This window comes from Motacilla alba, chromosome 2 (genome assembly GCF_015832195.1).
Source record: "Motacilla alba alba isolate MOTALB_02 chromosome 2, Motacilla_alba_V1.0_pri, whole genome shotgun sequence".
Classification (NCBI taxonomy): Eukaryota; Metazoa; Chordata; class Aves; order Passeriformes; family Motacillidae; genus Motacilla; species Motacilla alba.
In genome coordinates this window covers 22467603-22485453 of record NC_052017.1, presented here as the reverse complement: position 1 = coordinate 22485453, position 17851 = coordinate 22467603, and the positions used below count along the sequence as shown (strand labels likewise).

Sequence of the window (17851 nt, the reverse complement as noted above, 5' to 3'; positions counted from 1 at the left end):
CATTTCATCTTCCAAAACCATAAAAATAACTACTGCTGTCACAGCAATCAAGCCCCAGTTTAATACTGGAAATAAACTTTTATTTAACATTGAGAATTACTTGAAAAAATAAGACTAACTTGTTTGCTTTCTCTACTGATAATTTGCTTCTCAGCGAGGTAAGCATTCAGCTTGCATGGTTTAATATCCTATTTTCTTTAAATTGAATACTAATTGAACTGAATAACTAACACAAGACTAATCTACAATTTTCCATACTTGGAATGGATTTAATGTTTTCCAGGGACCATGCTGATTATGGTTTCTGCAAAGAAGACTCCAAAATCTACTGGGGTTCTGCTGTTCCACACCCCAGACAACACTCTGAGATCTTTTTGTTTTCTAACAAGGCACATAAAATGGTGCTCTCATTTGAAACTTGCTATTAAAAATCAGGACCAAATTCTAATTCTATTTGTAGGATGAGAAGTATAAAAATAACAGATTTACAATATATCAGGGTACTGAGGGTCACATACCTGTACTGCCAGTTGATACCATTAGGGTTTGGCAGAAAGTCATAAAAACAGAACCTGCTGTTTAAATCTCCATACACAAGCATGATGTACAAAGATTTCCTAGGAAATGCAACAAGAATGCATCAAGGGCTACTGAATTACCTTATTTTTTAATATACGAAAAATTTGGGGGTTAGCATCTGGTTTTGCAAGGACTCACCATTCCCTGGTGTACAAGGGAATAATTAGTTTACAGTCAGCTTTGCACCATTCTACCAACACAATTAGTCACGTTGTCCTGTGTTCTGCTTCAAATGCAAAACCATCCCACGTTACTGCCATCTATTACATGAGCAGCAGTGCAAATCTTTCCTACCAGCTCTTTCCCAATTGCTGGCATAATTAATAAAGAAAAGCAATCCCTTTTACACTACAAGTTTTGAATAGACAAAGCTGCATATTACTGATATGACACTTTAACCTTTGTTAGAGCTGATGATCCTCAAGAAGGGTGATGGTTTGGACTTCAACAAGACAAAGAACCTGCAGCCTGTAGTATTATTCAGAGCAGAATGGAAGACAAGACCAGAATGCAAATGAGCTGCCTTTCCTTAGACAAGAGTTATGGAAATCAGGCTAAATAATATGCAGAATTTGAAATTTTTTTAGTGTTAGGTCAGCTTGATGAACAACCAAAGTTTGGTAAAAAAAAGTGTCAGGAGAATACAATTTTTTCCTTTCAAAAGGAGAGGAGTTTGTTTAAAAATGCCCTGAAATTTTAACTGAGAAAAGTTACAAGCTGGATGTAAAAATGTTTTCTTATTTTATTGTACCTTTTAAGGATGTTCAAGATTTCTTTTCCAGTCTTCTTGTTTGCTGGATAGAACATACTGCATTTAGTGAATCCTTGGCTGTGATGTACCATGGGAGACTACAGCTCTTTGAGGAACTGAACTCAATCAAAAGAGGAAGAGAATAAGCATTGCAGATCATTTCCAAATCAGAAATCCCTTTCTATTGAATGAGATGTGGAGGTTTCAGATGTTTGGTTTTGCACCAAAAATCTGTTCTATTCTTTGGAATCATATATATCTAATGAGGTTTTCAACTTAGTCAAAAACCTAGGTGTTTTCTGTTTCATTAGGGGAAAGTACATTATTGCTTTAGGTTTGCCTCTTGAGGAGCAGTGTGAGTTCCAGGGTTTCAGCTCCATCACTCTCAGAGCCACCTCTGAACACAGAATTTCTGCTCTGGAAGAGCAATGGTGCTAAGCCATTAGTCCAGATGATCCACCTACAGCCACATTCCCTTCCTGAGGAGTAGAGTCAGGTAGATCTGAACCACATCTTTCACAATCTCCAAAGTTCTGTGTTACAGCCCAATAATGTCAGTGAGCACAAAGTACATGCAGCAGTGAAGACCAAAGAAGGAACTTCATCCTTCAGCTTTGCATTTGGCTTTAGTATAATGGGTTAGAAATGACATTCAGTAACCATTTGTGCATTGTGCATGCTGACTCAGAGTCTGCTGACTGACAACTGCAGTGAGGCTTCCTTTGGCTCCCTGCTGGGCACAGTGGTGACAGCTGAGTGTCAAGTTTAATATCCAAAAGATAGAGTCAGAAATGGAACGGCCTCAATACCAGTCATTTCTTTCATTTCTTCACATCAGGAGTTTAGAGGTTTGCTTTTGCAGTTCAGTTTCCATAAGGTCCTGCAAATCCATGAATTTGTGCAATGCACTTACTGGTTTGTTAGGGGCCAAACACATTTTACCCTTGGGAATGTTGTGGAAGGTCCAGGGTTCACAGCTGCAGTGAAAAAGTCACTTCATTTTCATTAAGATGGCAAGAATATATTTATTTGGTTTCATGAAAAGACCACATGCCAATTCATTGTCCTTGAGATTTAGAATATTGAAGCCTTACTTCATTAAATGAATGGCAAAAATTGTACATAGTTCCTAGACCAGGAATCCATGCCAATTCAAAGTTAAAACAACTGAAGTAAGATTGTGTAATCTAGGCAGTCTCTTCCCATGTGGAAAGTAATAAAGGCCTTGTTTAGAACCTGAAAACCATATTTTAGTAAAATTATTTTTCTTACATAGCAAACTTTCTGTGGTTTTTTCAGTCAACTGTCAACAAAATATCCCTTCATTATTCCCACAGAGGTAAGAAATTAAATACCAGTGAAACAGATTAAAAATATAGAAAATGTAATGCAACAGATTAAGCATACAGAAAACATAACTTGTATGATTCCTCTTCAGAACAAAAGTGTTAAACAAGAACACATAATTCTTTGCAGACAAATACAGACTTTCAAATTCTTATTCTTAGTTATATGGGTAAAAGAGGTGGTAGTTTTTTTGCTTCCTTATGTGTAAATGCCACCAGAATCACAAAAAAATCCTTACAAGGACAATATATGGCAAAAGGAAAACAAAATTCAACAGCCACCATGCACAATGGTAATGTGCAAAAGAATATTTTCATGTGATCTACATTCATTCAGGAAATTAAATCAGAATTATGGACTGGTTAGAAAACAAACTGATTGGAGTATTTATTTTGCAAGTTATTTTGTAAATGATCTAGGCATGGTCTTAACAAAAAAAAACCACAAATAAACAAAACAAACCAACCAACCTAACAAAACAAAACAAAATAAAAAGTATTAAATTCTTTCACTAGCCTTATGAAGTACCTGCTACTCAGATGATAAGGTTGGGACACAAGAGCTACAGAAAAGAGAGAAGGCACCTCCTCACCAACCCTATAAACCTGTTCTTGCTGTAAGGAAAGTGATGCTGTTTTATGAAAAAATGGAAGTTATTGAAGCTTATTCTTTAAGGTGGAAAAAGAAGCAGTAAGAACAGAATGAGGCTCAACAAAAGCCTGACTCAGGCATCAAGTGGAATATCATCATTCCATTATATGTGGGTAATTGAACCACTTCCTTTAAGCATAAGAAGTGATTCAAGACATGAAGCTGTATTTTAAAACCTTGGGGTAATGTGCCAGTATGGATGAAGGAAGCAAAACATTCCCACAAATTCTAATAACACACATTCATTAAAAAAAAAAAATCAAGCTCAACTAATATTTTGCTTTGGCTCTGTCAAGGATGAAAAATGAGGTACTTGAAACAGTAGAGGGCCCAACTGTTCTTAACTTCCTTTCCCCATGAGGCAAAATACAGTGAAGTCTTGCCAGGAAACCTTTTTAATATGTGATTTTTTCCATCCTTACTTATGTATATAAACAATATTTTAGTAGCTGTCTGCATTGCAAAGGTAAATTTATTCCAACACTGTTTCCATACCATTTGCAGCACAAGTAAATTCATCATTCTCCTCATACCCACAGTAACCACAGGTATCTTTTGGAGGGACCCTGGCAGGGGCAGCACTGCAGCTGTGCCAGCGCTGGAGAGTGCCCAAACACCCAAAGCCTGGCCAGAGCCAGGCTCTGCCCACTCACCCTGCACCAGCTGGCAGAGACAGCTGGGAGGAGGAGGACGAGGAGGAGCTGAGCAGCCCTCACTGCAGACACAGCTCTGCAGAGCATCAGGACCAGATGAAATGAAACCCCCAGCCCTACAAGAAAGCACCACAGGGGTTTGACATGCCACTGTCCTTAAATGTTCACTCAGGGAAGGGTTTTGGTTATTCCAGAAGTTACCTACTGAATGCTTACTACACTTTGACAGGGCTGTTCCTGTGATTTGATGAGATGACTTTTAGAAACAAATTCTGTCCACAATCCAAACTGTACTGGAATCAGCATAAAACTAGAGTATTTAATCTAAATTTCACAATGAGAAAAAAGCAACTGTGAAATCAACTTGAACAGGACTGTGACATCCTCTTCCTACAGGGAGTCAGCACATTTCATCATAAAGCCCTATTTTAGTAACTCAGGACATTCACATAAAAGTTCACATGGTGGAAGAAACTGGTTTTTTAATTTAGTGATTTTTACTAAAATGTTTATGTGAATGAGATGAATGCTAAAAAATAACTAGAAAAAAGGATTTGGCAAACTTATTTTGAAAATAAGAGGGGCCTGGGCTGTAGAGACACAATCTCAAATTAACAGCAAAAGGGGAAAAAGGAAACTCCTGACAGAGACTGCACTTTCCCTCAAACCAGTGCAACCATGCAGCAATTTTGCCAAATCAAAAGCTAGTCAAACAATGATGTACATGGTAAAAGGAGATTGTTTAGCTCCAAAGTGAAAAGATGGCTCCTCTGTGAGGGATGCTCCATGCTGAACTGCTCAAAGCAGAACAGAGAACCTGTCCTTTCATCTTCCCCTGCCATCTCTGCTCAGGAGTCTCCTTCTGCCAGCAAAAAATCCCATAATCAGAATTTTAAAATTCTGACATTAAACTAGACTTAAGGTCTCTGATATCTACTTTGGAGCTGTATATATATATATATATATATATATATATATATATATATATAAATATAAAAGACCTCAACAGGATGAAACTGATCCTTATAAAGAAGAGAAAAGCCTTTGTAGACCTCAAAGCTGTGGATCAGGAAAAGACTGGGAAGAAAATTCATGTGTAAGACGCAAGCTAACCTCAAAAGATTTCTCTCCCCCTCTAGAAGGAGAGAAGTTTGGTCTTCTGGCATTGATAGAGCTTGTGAGATGTCAAGTAAGGTTACAGAGAGGGAATGATGTCACTGAGGAAGAGATTGGTGTTAATACATGTGAAGAAGCAGCTGCTGTGCTAGCTGTGCTGCAAGGTCTCTTCCTTACTGCTTGGGAACAAACAGAATGGTTTTCTTCACTGCAAAGCCACCAATTTTCTGCCAGAAGGACCCTGTGGCTCACAAGTCATGCTTGTTTACATATTCTTTGAAATCTGCTCTGATTTACTCTGTACAAATAGTGATATACTCTGCATTTCACATTTCTCTGCATTTCCTATCCTGTCTAGGCTACAAAGCCTTTGGAACAACCCACCCAAACAGAGACTCCTCTCTTAAACATGCTCTTTAAAGATTTATTTCTAATTTTTTACTGACTTATTTTCTTTAAACTGAAAAAGGGGACTAAAAATAAAAGCCAAAACCTTGTGGGAGGCTTTTCTGAGATGTACTTCCAGAAGCCCTGCTGTGCTGGCTCAGCAGCTGGCTCATTTGAATTCCAGGTACACACTACACAGGGTTTTTTGGAAATGCTGGCTTATCAGAAAAGCAACGCTCCCCTTGGATCATAAAGCTGGCTTTATGGCCTTTTTGAAGACCATAAAACTGGCTCAGTTAACACATATGAATTCCTACCTAGTGTTGTAGTATCCAATCTCATTGGCACAGGCCAAGCTACACATTGCATCAGGATACTTAAGGGCTTAAAGCTGCCATTCAGCTGGAAAGCTTGTTTAAATAATTAACAGACCAAAGTATGCATATTCCTATGAATCATCCTAAAAACAGCAAGAAGAAACCTTTTTATTTAAAATAAAATTATGTTTCTTCACTATGGTGTCATTTAGCTATGACTGTTTAAACAAAGAGGACCATTTGGGATCACATCCTTTCCCCACAAGGATTTTCTCTGACCCACTGCTCTTCACAGGAACCAATCAAGGTTCCCCAGGAACAAACCTCCACTCTGAAGCAGGGAATGCACAAAGCACTTCTCTGATCCTGGAATGTTTTGTCTCTGGCCTGGTGCCCAGTCCCAGCACATCAGAGGAAGGATTGTGCCTGGTTCTGACAACACACCAGGACTCACCACTCCTCACCCAGGAACAGCACAAGCACGGCACAACAGAAGCTCATGACACATGCTGCTTGTGGGATAGAAATATACTTGCAGAGGAAAGCTGTTGTGCTAAGGCAGATAGAATACTAGAGCTGATCGAGCTCACTGTCTGGGAAAAAAAAAAAAAAAAAAAGGATCATGAAAATTCTTTTTCTCACCTAAAAAATCAGGGGAGGTAACATACACTGAGACCTACACATGAAGCCTGGTGCTCAGCATGACAGAACAGCACGACATTAGAATCTGATCAGATCTTCCAGAAGTTTGCCAGCTCCTTATTTTGCCAGTTAAGGTCTTTATCTTGTAATAATCTCAATTTTGAATAGATTTGTGAAGCCACACAGAGCTCAGTGATGCAGCGGGTATTTTGTCAAGTTTTTTAAAGTGACAATCTGCAGAAAATGAAGGCAGCCAGTCACACTGCCATTTGAAGAATGTGCAGGTTCAGGTGGTACAATGTTTCTGAAACAGTCAGGGCATTAATAATGAGCTCCAGTTGTGATGGGTATATAGATAGATAAGAGTACTCTTCTTGGATGTCTAAATATCCAGCCAATTCCTACAGTGAACCTTATCAGAAATCCCAAATCAAATCCCTTTTAAAAATGTCTAACCTTATCACTTAAAATCCATTTCAAGTGATACAGTTCGAAGTGTTCCTCCTACAACAAAACACAGCATGATGCTTGGGGTATTCACTCCAAACAGCAGTATTTTGCTGCTACAAAAGAAAAAAGAGTTTTATACTACCCTTCTGAATCACTGGCACAGAACAAGCAAGAGAAATGAAAAATGGAAGCACAGAAATATTTTCTTCCTATAAATGGGGGAAATGTCAGCCTATGTCTGATGGAGAGAGTGGCTATAAGAGCAGCTGAGACATTTTAAGTGGGGTCAGTGCAGACTCCCAGGGAGTTATGCATTCTCACCCAGAGGATGGTAATGTCTGTGGGAGGACTGGCTGAACAGAACCTGCACCCTCCAGGGCAGCCTGGTGAACCAGCACACTTCACTCAGAGCACTTTGGAAATCTCCAGTGAATTCTTTGCTGAAACATCTACTCATTTTCCTGACACTTTCTTTACCTATTTCCTTACAAGCCCATTGAAAGGAGGGGGTTCACTGCCCTGACACCATGAGGTACATGCCCAAACATTGAGATCAGAAATGGGTTTTGAAAGACTACAGAATGTCGAGATGATAAAATTTTTAAAAATTGGAAGCTGTGATTTAACCATTCATTGCTCATTTAGCAGTTGTGCCCTTACAAGTAGATGGCAGATAGCCTAAGAGTTATCATTTTGCTAATTTAAATGAAGGGGAAAGCTGGTGTATCTCAACTGGGAGAGGCAGTGGCACTGCCAGTGAACCATCTTGTTTGTTTTGACATTGGTGCACTCAGTAACTTTGTCCATGACTTCTGAGCTAGCAAAAGCACCATGCAGGAGGGACTAGGGTGCAGTCATCTCCTGTCTCCATTAAACTTTATGCTGCCTGCAGGGCAGCTGCAGTGGCAGATTCTGCTCTTGGCAGCACTACTTTTGGGCAAAATGGAACTACTCCCCAGGAACTGCTGGAACTGATCCTCTCTACTCACTGGAGAAAGGAGCTGAGAGGACTCAGTACTTGGAGAACATACTGCCTACAGCTCCAATATGAATTGAGGGGGCTTGCACTGAAATAATTAGTTAAGTGTGAGGGAATTATAGCAATTTCTCAAATGATTGGGGCTACTTAACACCTGTATATCATGCTCCACTTTTTTTTCCCCAGCAAAATGGAATAAAAAACAATCCAGAGGGAGAAATGGATAACTAACTAAATAGGACATAGAAATTAAAAAAAATAAAATTTGCACAGATATATGACAATGAGCTTCAGTGCCACTGGTAGTCAATAATGAGGGAGAGGAGGGGGAAGACTGGAGTAACCATTTCTTATGCTTTGTCCCCAGTACATTAAGGTGCACAGAAATGCATGGCCTGAAATATTGATGACACGAAGGCTCAAAAATGATGGGGCATCAGATACAAGAACAGTGAGATGACAATTTTAATCTTTAACATGAGCAACTCTGCTATTACAAGGTGTTGTGGAGGTAAATTTTAAAGATCTCACTGAAATAGAAGACAGGGAGATGCTACAGCAATGAAGCATGGACAATCAGCTACGCAAGTTATCAGAGAGAAAAATCACCCTCTCAACACTGTAGGCACAGCTGATCTCTTGGACTATTTGAGGAATGCAGATGAGCAGCACAATGTTATCATTATGCTATTTAAAAGGCCACAAAAGCAGCAAAACCATGAGAACATTAGCAAGAAGAAGATACTATAAGGCAGAAGTGGTAGGAAGCTGCCCCAAAAGTACATTTTACTGAAAGTAAATGAAGCCAAATGAAGAGATGACTTTAGTAGCAAACAGGTGTTTCACTACCCTTAGTTTTCAGCTACATTCACTAGTCTGAATTTTTTTTTATGGAATATGGTGTTCCAGAGTTTTCAAGAAAAGACCAATTAAACAAACAAAAGATTATTTTCCCTACAGTCTGAACTGCTGAGCAGCTGATAAAGTGATATGATGCAGTGAGGTCAGCAGGGCCTCATCCCCACCCCTCCCTTTCCAAGAGGAAGGAGGAATACTAACACACTGTAATGAGCTGGCTCAGCAGCATAGCAATGTCATCAACCACATATCTCACCCATCAGACCAGAGCAGATTATACCAAAGTGCACAGCATCTCCAACATCCAAATTATTAAGGTCTCTTTTTAAGTAATTAGGGCAATATGTTTTATGTATGTACACAAAGATGAGACAAGAAGGATACTTAAAGGATTGATAAAATCTTTGGCTGCTTTTCCTCTGATTTTCATGAAGGGCCAGTTCAGAGATACAAAATTTATGTACTTTTGTTTCTCTTATGAGAACAGCACAATTACCAGCTATTTTAATACAATCCCATTCAGGATACACAGGTTAAAAATGCAAATACAGTCTGTTCTAAGATGAAAATGAGTTATAATTCAAATAACACCATTTTGAAAAATAAGTAGATTTAGAATATTTTAAAATATCTGTGAAAGGAAGTAGGCATTATTCTAAAGTAATAAATCCCTCTTTATAATGTAATAAAGTTTAATCAAATTGAAAGCTTACAAAGTCAAATGATTTCTCACCTATCAAAAGATACACAAGTCCAACTGCAATCTTCCAGTGTATTAAGTCAGATGCTAAAAATCTTCTTTGATTTGTACTCATCAGGGTAATCATATTTATGTGAGAACATACCTGCTGTAGCACACTACATTCTTTGTTAAATATTTACCTTATGCTGTTGTGCTCCATCACCAACAGGTTACAGAGTTTGCACTGCAGCCATTTGAGTCCTATTCTGCCCTGAGAAAGCACTGTGAAGAATTCTCACTATGGTGTCACAAAATATATTGTTATCTTTCTGTGATGCACTTGGAAACAGGCCTCAGTTGCCAGAAATACAGCTCCGCAGTGATATACATGCACACTCTGAAGACAAACAGCAAACACAGAACATTTTTCTTCCTGCAACTGACAGCTGGAGAATCCTGCTCTGCTTTAGCCTCCAAGTCACTTTAAACTGAGAGCTTGGAAGACTGTGGAAGGGAGAACCAAAGCAAAAGAATAAAACATAATACTGCATAGCTCATAACCTGCTCTGTTTATTTCACACTCAGTTGAGAATACCTATTGCATTTAGATCTTAATCAGGTAATTCAGGTAATTCTCCTCTCAGTATCTTAAGAAGACTTTCTTTCTTTTTTTTTTTTTAACATTTTCTTACGTAGCAGGTTACATTTCATTTCTATAGGCCTTTCTTTTCCCTTTTCCTACTTATTAATACTGATTTTGTCAGTAAGATTTTCTTTTCTCTGTGTATGTCTCATAAGAAATGGCAACACACAAATAGTGGACACACAGAAATTGTGTGACAGCATTTTTATATGTATAATTAAAACTTGGATGAGGCTATAAAAAATTTTCAACATGTGAAAATTTTATGCCTGAATTCTTCAACCATAGCCATTTCATGAACTAGAAAAGCAGCTATCCTAATCAAGGTGTATTAATGTTTGCCCCTTGAAATCTTGAAGCCTCCTGAAATCACTGAAATTTGTAAATCTCAAAATTTACATTTAGCTCACTATGGATCAGCAGTTGTGAAAATGACAGTTGAAGACAAATCTTATGGCAAATGCTCAGCATCTTGCTAAATTAATACCTAGTCTAGGGCACTGATAATGGAAACACTGAAATAGGTATTAAAGTCTAACTTTATTCAAATTAGGCTTACTGCAAATGGTACCTCAAAGTGTGTGCATGGGCTGAAGGGGAAGTTTCCCCCAGACACCATGACAGAGAGAGCTATCCACTTCTAGTAGTTCTAAGGAGGACAGAAGAAATTGGCTATTATTCTTGAAGTCTTTAAAGAAACATGTGTAGACAGGCAAGACGTATCAATCTTATATTCTCACAACCCATCCCCAAAATCATCATCTAAAACAGCCTCACATTGAGTTTTAGACATTTTTAACCTTAAGGATGTTTCAACTTTTGCTACAGATCATAAACAATTTTGGCCATCAAGATGCTATACAGAAAACTTACTTTTGACAAGCAATGTTCAATTCATACACAAGTGAAAGAAGAAAGGGAAAAGGGAAGATTCAAGTGCAATGAACATTGTTTCTTTACTTATGAAAGAAAAAGCAATGTGACAATTTGATGCCTGATAATTTATTATCTCTCCTAGCAATAAAGCCAGCATACCAGGGTAAGGTTTTTGAATGTGCCTGTGTTTCTTATACAATATTATCTTGTAGAATAAATTTTTTGATAGCAGACCAACACTTCTGCTCAGAATGGGCTTCAGCTCCCACAAATGCACAAATTGCTTGCAACTGCTTTTCTGTTCAGTGTCACCTGCATGCGAAAATGTTTGCAATTACAGCTCCATAACACACGTGGACACAACCTGCACAGAGAGGGATTTTGCATGGCAAAGAAGATATTTCTGTGGTGTAAGGGGCCAAGAAGGAAGGCGCCTGAAAAGGTGTAAATCAGTGCACTGATTTACACCAGCTGAGTCTCATCACTTTTTCTTTTCAATGTATTGTCTGTAAACACCCTCTCAAAGGCTAGAGGCAAGTCTGGAAAAGAAACAATGCTTCCATATAATTACAGCCCATTTCTCATTCAGCAACTGAAATATGGCAGAAAGTAAACATTCTGATTCCAAAGAAAACCACAAAGCCATTGTTTTCCACTGAACCATGTCTTAATTTGTTTTCTTTTTCTGATAGCCAATTACTCCTCATGTTTTGCACTACCAAGATCATAATAACCCACACTCTTGCAAAGCCAGCTCAGCCATGCTCAGGGTTTTGCTCAGAATTAGCAGGCTGGACAGGAACATCTTGCAGGCAGATGCCACCTATGTGCATGAGGTTGTGTGACTGGCTGGCCTGAAATCCAGCCAACCCTCAAAGCAAAAAGATGGGGTTACACATTAATTTATTATTTCCTCTTCTTCTCTTCCCTCCTGCTGCCAGTTCCCCTGGAAAGTGTCCATAATACACCTGCAGGTATTTTTATGACTTTAAACATGGATAAATGTGAGATTGAGTGTCCTGATTTCTAAAAGAAATGTTAGCAGAGTGTGAGATACATATTTTTAAAGCCTCCTTTCCTAACACACATAGGCAATACTCCTCTAGAAATTGTCCTATGTTTTTACAAGATTGCTGTTTTTAAATCCTTGGCCAAGTTTGTTTTCCCAGTACCATATGAGTTTAATGGTATAAGGCAAAGAACAGCACAGACTATTGATACTCAGATATGGTAAGGATGGGAGCTCTTCATAAAAAGTGAATGCAAATTAGCATCATTTACCTTGTGCCCTGTTATATGGGAAAAAGTCTACTCACACAGTAATACACAAAACAATATAGAAGAGTCAGAGATCAAAAATTCAGCTGAAACTCCATAAAAAGAAATTTGAAATATTACCAGAATCCTTTACAAAGCATGAACACATAAAAGATTTACTTTGTTTTTCAAAGTTCATTTCAAAGGTTAATTTCACTCATACTTGCCCAGTTTAGAATTACTTTCATTTGAAGTTTGGCATAGGACATAAAGCCCAGAGAGGAGCCTTGTAAAAGTGGTATCAGTGCAAAACCTGCAGGCAAGTACAGTAAAATACTGAGTAAGTGCTAACAGCTTCAAAGAGAAGACCCACAGGTAGAGAAGCCTGCTATTTTTGTAATTAATTTTCAGTGGTGCTGAAAAGAAGTAAAATATTTTGCATGTTGTTGTTACAAAGCAAAGGAGAGGTAGATGTACTAGCAGGATTGCACTTCTCTACTTACATATTGTGTTATAGAAGATAGAAGTCAGCAACATGTTTCTAATTAATTCATTTCAAACCCCCCCTCATTTTCCTCATGAAGTCATTGGTGGGAGGCAAACAGAAAGATATGGGAGGAAAACACAGTTTGCCCTCCAAGCAAGAACAGTAATACATTTATATTACAATAGATTCATCCAGCCAGAAGAATAGATGGCACCATAGACACCATGCCTACACAAAATACAATTTCAGCCCACGTTCAGCCTCACAATTGCATGTATTCCATCAGAGATGAATGACCTCTGTGTTTCAGAGCCAAAGTATTTACCCACTGAAGGGAAAACATATTTTAAATAATGAAACAGGGAAAAAAACCCAATAAATTTGACTAAGTACCTGATTACACAGATGAACTTGAAAATCCAATGGTTTAAATTGCTCCTCCCTTGGGTTTAGCATTGCTAGCTTCCCAAAAGATGCTAGTAACACAACGTACCAGAAAGCACATTTTCTTTGGGTGCTTCATAGCTTAAAAGCTCTCAAAAAGTATTATCTCAGGCTTCAGAGGATGTCAGTACCTGAAGAAAACTTTCAGGTACAGAACTACAGGGAGAAAGCTTTGCAGATTCACAAATGCCTGTTAACATCAGACGTGGAGGAAACACTACTAGCCTGCATTACAAGACACTTCAGGCTTGTAGTCATATATCACAAGTATGTGTGCAAATATGTATAAAAAGTAATATTGCTAGCCTTTAAAATCTTCAATAATGGGAGAAACACTTCCATTCCCATTGAAATTAAAATGTCATTTTCCATAGCTATCTGAAATGGCAAACTCCTGTGTTTTGCTGCACAGCTCCATGTGGAAAGCTGGCATGTTTGGTGTCGCCCTTTGGCAGATCAGGCTGCTGGGCTCAACACATACTGTTCCTTTTTAATTACTTTTTAGTACTGTGTATTATGGTACCCAACAGAGCAGTAGCATCCAATACCAGAGAGGAGCCCTCAGCTTGTTCAATGCGTGTGTCAGGAAATATAGCAACTTCTGGCTGCCATTTCCCACTCCTGCTGTGACACCCTACCTGCAGTGGGATGCACATGCTTCCCACAACCATTTTTGCAGAGAGAGTGCCCATTTTCAGACAAACCAGCCTTTAAATGCCATTGTCCTGCCTGTGCAAAGAGCTACAAAGTAGCAGGAGAACTCTTTGTACATTATTCTTGCAGTGAAATCTAATTTGCTGTGTAGTGGCACCAAGGCTAAAGTTCAGGCAATGCACAGATTATTCCCTCATTGGGAAGGCTTCAGAGCCTGGGAGGAAAATTCATTTTGATCAATTGTGGCTCTCAGAAAGCTCACATAAGACAGAAAAGATGGAAATACCTTCCCACTTACAAAAAAAAAAAAAAAAATCTCTGCCAAAGAAAAATTTAGCTAACACACAAGAGATTCAACTCTGGTCTGTTTTGAATCTGTTAAGAACAGCAAGTATAAAAGCACATGCTTATATAAAAATCAGAGCTGTAACCAAGTTGCTATCTCCAGTGTGGCATGCACAAGCATACTGCAGGCTGTTCAGTGTAATCAGCTTTAACACTCAACTAATTCATACTGATCATCACCAGATCCAAGGAGCTGTCAATTCTTCCGTGGTATGGGGCTAGCTTGAAGGCATTTGGTGCAGCTTGAACATCTAGATATAATTAAATTTTATATTTACAATGGCACATTCTCCTTAATGTGAAAACCTCAAAGTTTGCATATAGAGATATGTATGCTAACAAATGATCAACAGGAATAAACTACTGATAAAGATGTTAGCTATTCCTTATCAGAAGCCAAATGCTATTTCCCAATTTTGTGTAATTTTATTTTGAATCAACAGATTGCCTCACATATTTTTCCTATTCTCACGATTTTACTGCTCAATGTGCACTTGATCAAAGTTTCATCCTGTCTTGTGCACGTATTGCAAAACTAAATAGAAATGCTAAAATTGCCACTTCATGTGTTCAGTCCGTCAGACTCAGTACCTTGCAACAAAAACCCAAGCTGCTTGTGTCAGAGAATGGAAAAGCAAAAAGTTTGCTGGAAATGATGATGACACATCATTAGTTCAATACTTTGAGGCAAGAGACTTGTTAGCTCTTACAGGCTGTATTTACAAACACCAGCAACAGAGCAAAAGGAAATGGCCTCAAGCTGCACCCGGGGAGGTTCAGGCTGGACATCAGCAAGAATTTCTTCACTGAAATTGTTGTCAAGCATTGGAACTGGCTATCCAGGGAGGTGGTGGAGTTACCATCCCTGGAAGTGAGGTTCAGGAAATGACTGGACATGGCATTTAATGTTTTTGTTTAGTTGACAAGGTGGTATTCAGTCAAAGGTTAGACTCAACCTTAATGATTTTATGATTTAATTCTATGACACTACACTTTCCTCTCTTATTTTCTATGACACATTTCAATCTAGAAAGTAACCCCAGTTTTGACATGTAGGAAAAAAGCAGGAGTGAAAATGTAATGGTATACTGATTAAACCACCTCTGCATTAAGGCATTTTATTCACTCTTAAACCTCTTTGAAAAAGCAACCTATTTATACGTGTGAGTCCCATTTGGTAAGCACAGTTTTTTTAAAAAGCCTATCAGCACTTTTAATTTTAGGCAGAAAAAAGAATTTGTATTATCAGATCCAAAGTGTAACAATAACAGCTTGCAGCTGCTTATTCATCAACATCTCCAAGTGCTGGTCTGATTCTGAGAACGGATCCTGTGTATAAACCCTTGCTATTTTACTGAGGCCTGTGGCTGTAATAGAACCTGAGTACGCTTATTAAAAACAGCTGCTGTAACAGAAATAGAGAATCAGGGTATATTACCATTTTAAAACCGCCAAATTGAATCAATGGAAGTCAGGAGAGACAAGCTTAAAGAGAAAAGTCCTTAAACAAAACTGAAAGATCAACCACTGTTCTCAATCTACTATACACAATCACTTAATTAAGCTGTTATAAAACGTAAATAAACACCATTCATAATGAGGAAGAAACATGTGGTGTGTTGTGTTGCATCTATTTTTGCAATGTAGATATGTGAAGAAGCCAGCAGTAGAGATACACAAAAACATTTAGAGAATCTCTCTGACTTCAACTTGATAATCGCTAAAACAACGTACATAAAATGTATTTTAATTTCATTTACATAATAATGGCCGCTAAACAATAGGAAATCAAACAGCCATTTAAGATTTTTAAACTGTTATTCATGTTAAATTTCATTCACTTTTCTTAGCTACTATTTCTTACATTTTTCCAGTTTCCTACTACAATGTAACCAATTCCCTAAGAGCTGCAACCTGGCTCCTAACACACTAAGGACATGCAGCTATGACCAGCAACAGCAGCAGCAGATACGATGAAGATTAATGTTCCTTTTTGTTCCAAGTTGAGTGAACAACAAGGTGTGAACAAAGGGATTAGTGGATCAGAGTGAAGGTGGACTGTGCCTCCCACCATTTGCAGAAGAGAGCCCTCTGTTACAAGAAAACTGTCACTGGTGGATGCTGAAAACATGAACTATGGGAACTGCTTCTGCAGAAGTCTTTTATTGGCTGATGAGTGCCTTTCACAGCCGTGTAAGTGCCCACTGTGTGGGAGTCAATCATATTGGTTATCTGGTAAAACAACCTGATCCATTTTGTCCTTCAGTGCTATTGACTACCCTACTATATATGATTCTTGGAGAATTAATGAATTTAATCCCTCTGTTCAAATACAAAACCAAACAAGAATAATCCTTTGGTTTATAACTTTTAAATAGATAACTTAAAGCCTTAATGATGCTTAGAGTACATTAGGAAGGCACCCACTGAAACTATTTAGCTAATGGTAACTAGACACTACCATTAGAAAGCCTAATTAATTGTGATTTAAAATTAACTCTGATTTGCAATGGACCATAAAACATCCAGACCAAAATTTTATCTATTTATTTGATGGTTTGCAAAAGATCAAATTAAAGAAAGGGTGTCAATAAATTATCACTTGTTATTTCAACACTGTTCTCAGTATTTGCAACTGCAGGTTAAAAACAAAATTTAAAATAATTGGCAGGCATTAAAAGTCATCGTAGATTGCATTTATCTTGGCATTTTTACATTCAAATAGTTGTGAGGATAGAGAAAAAATAGAAGTATATGTAAGGTTTACAAAAGGCATACAAAAATAGAGTTATATGATACACCCATCGCTATCACTTTTTGCACTACATCTTACAATCTCATACAATAAATTGCAAATAAAGCCCCACTAAAGGAAGAACCTGATTGCTGCTGTTACAAGTGCCCTCAATTTCAACAGCAAAAACAGTCAATAAGATTTTACTGCAAAAAATGAGATGAAGCCCCAAGGAGGAATTAATTCTTTCAAAATTTAATGTTCTATAAATAAGGAGAAAATTTCAAATTAATAAATGAAAAGCACAATTAGTTTAAAAAATAAAAGCCAGAAACTGGCTCAGAAGTTGCTAGCTTAAAATACACAAGCTGGCAAACAAACAAAGCAATGAGACACGTCACAGGAACTGCTCATAAGTGCTGCTCCCAGTCTATGTTGCAGCATAGCTATTCTTTCACAGCACAGAATTTTCAGGGTATTAGCCAACAGGGCAGAAAAACCAAATATTTTGCAGAAAATGAGTTATATTTATATCACGATCAAGTAAGGCCTTGTTTTAGGGAGATACTTTTGATGAGTCATTCCTAAAAGCATTTGCTAAATTCCCTGATGTCCCAACAAAAGAGATTCAGTGCAAGCAAGGCTGAATAAAGTGAAGAATGTAAATTTTTTAAACATATTATGAAAGACTTTCTTCCTCTCCCCATGGACCAAGAAAGAATACCAAATAAATATTCTGCATTTGAAATAAATGACTACTGACAAAATAACCTTTGAAAGCAAGAGTATGCTCATGTTTCCCTTCTAAATTTATGGTCAGAAGCAAGGCAGAGATTGACATGTTAGGGTAAGCACTGCTCCTACGATACTTTCCCTGGTGACCACCCAGCAGCACCAGGAGCCACTCTGGTCAGCAGTGCTTTCCCTGAACAGACCCACTCCACAACAGCACAGCTCCCAGAAGGGCAGAGTAGATATAAACCTTTATTGAGGTCAAGA

General features: G+C 38.1%; 1 protein-coding gene across 5 annotated transcripts in view; it reads right to left on the bottom strand.

Annotated features, from left to right (window-relative positions):
- Positions 1-17851, bottom strand: part of CDK14 (cyclin dependent kinase 14) — a 313650-nt gene that overhangs the window by 103391 nt on the left and 192408 nt on the right. The window lies entirely within an intron of this gene.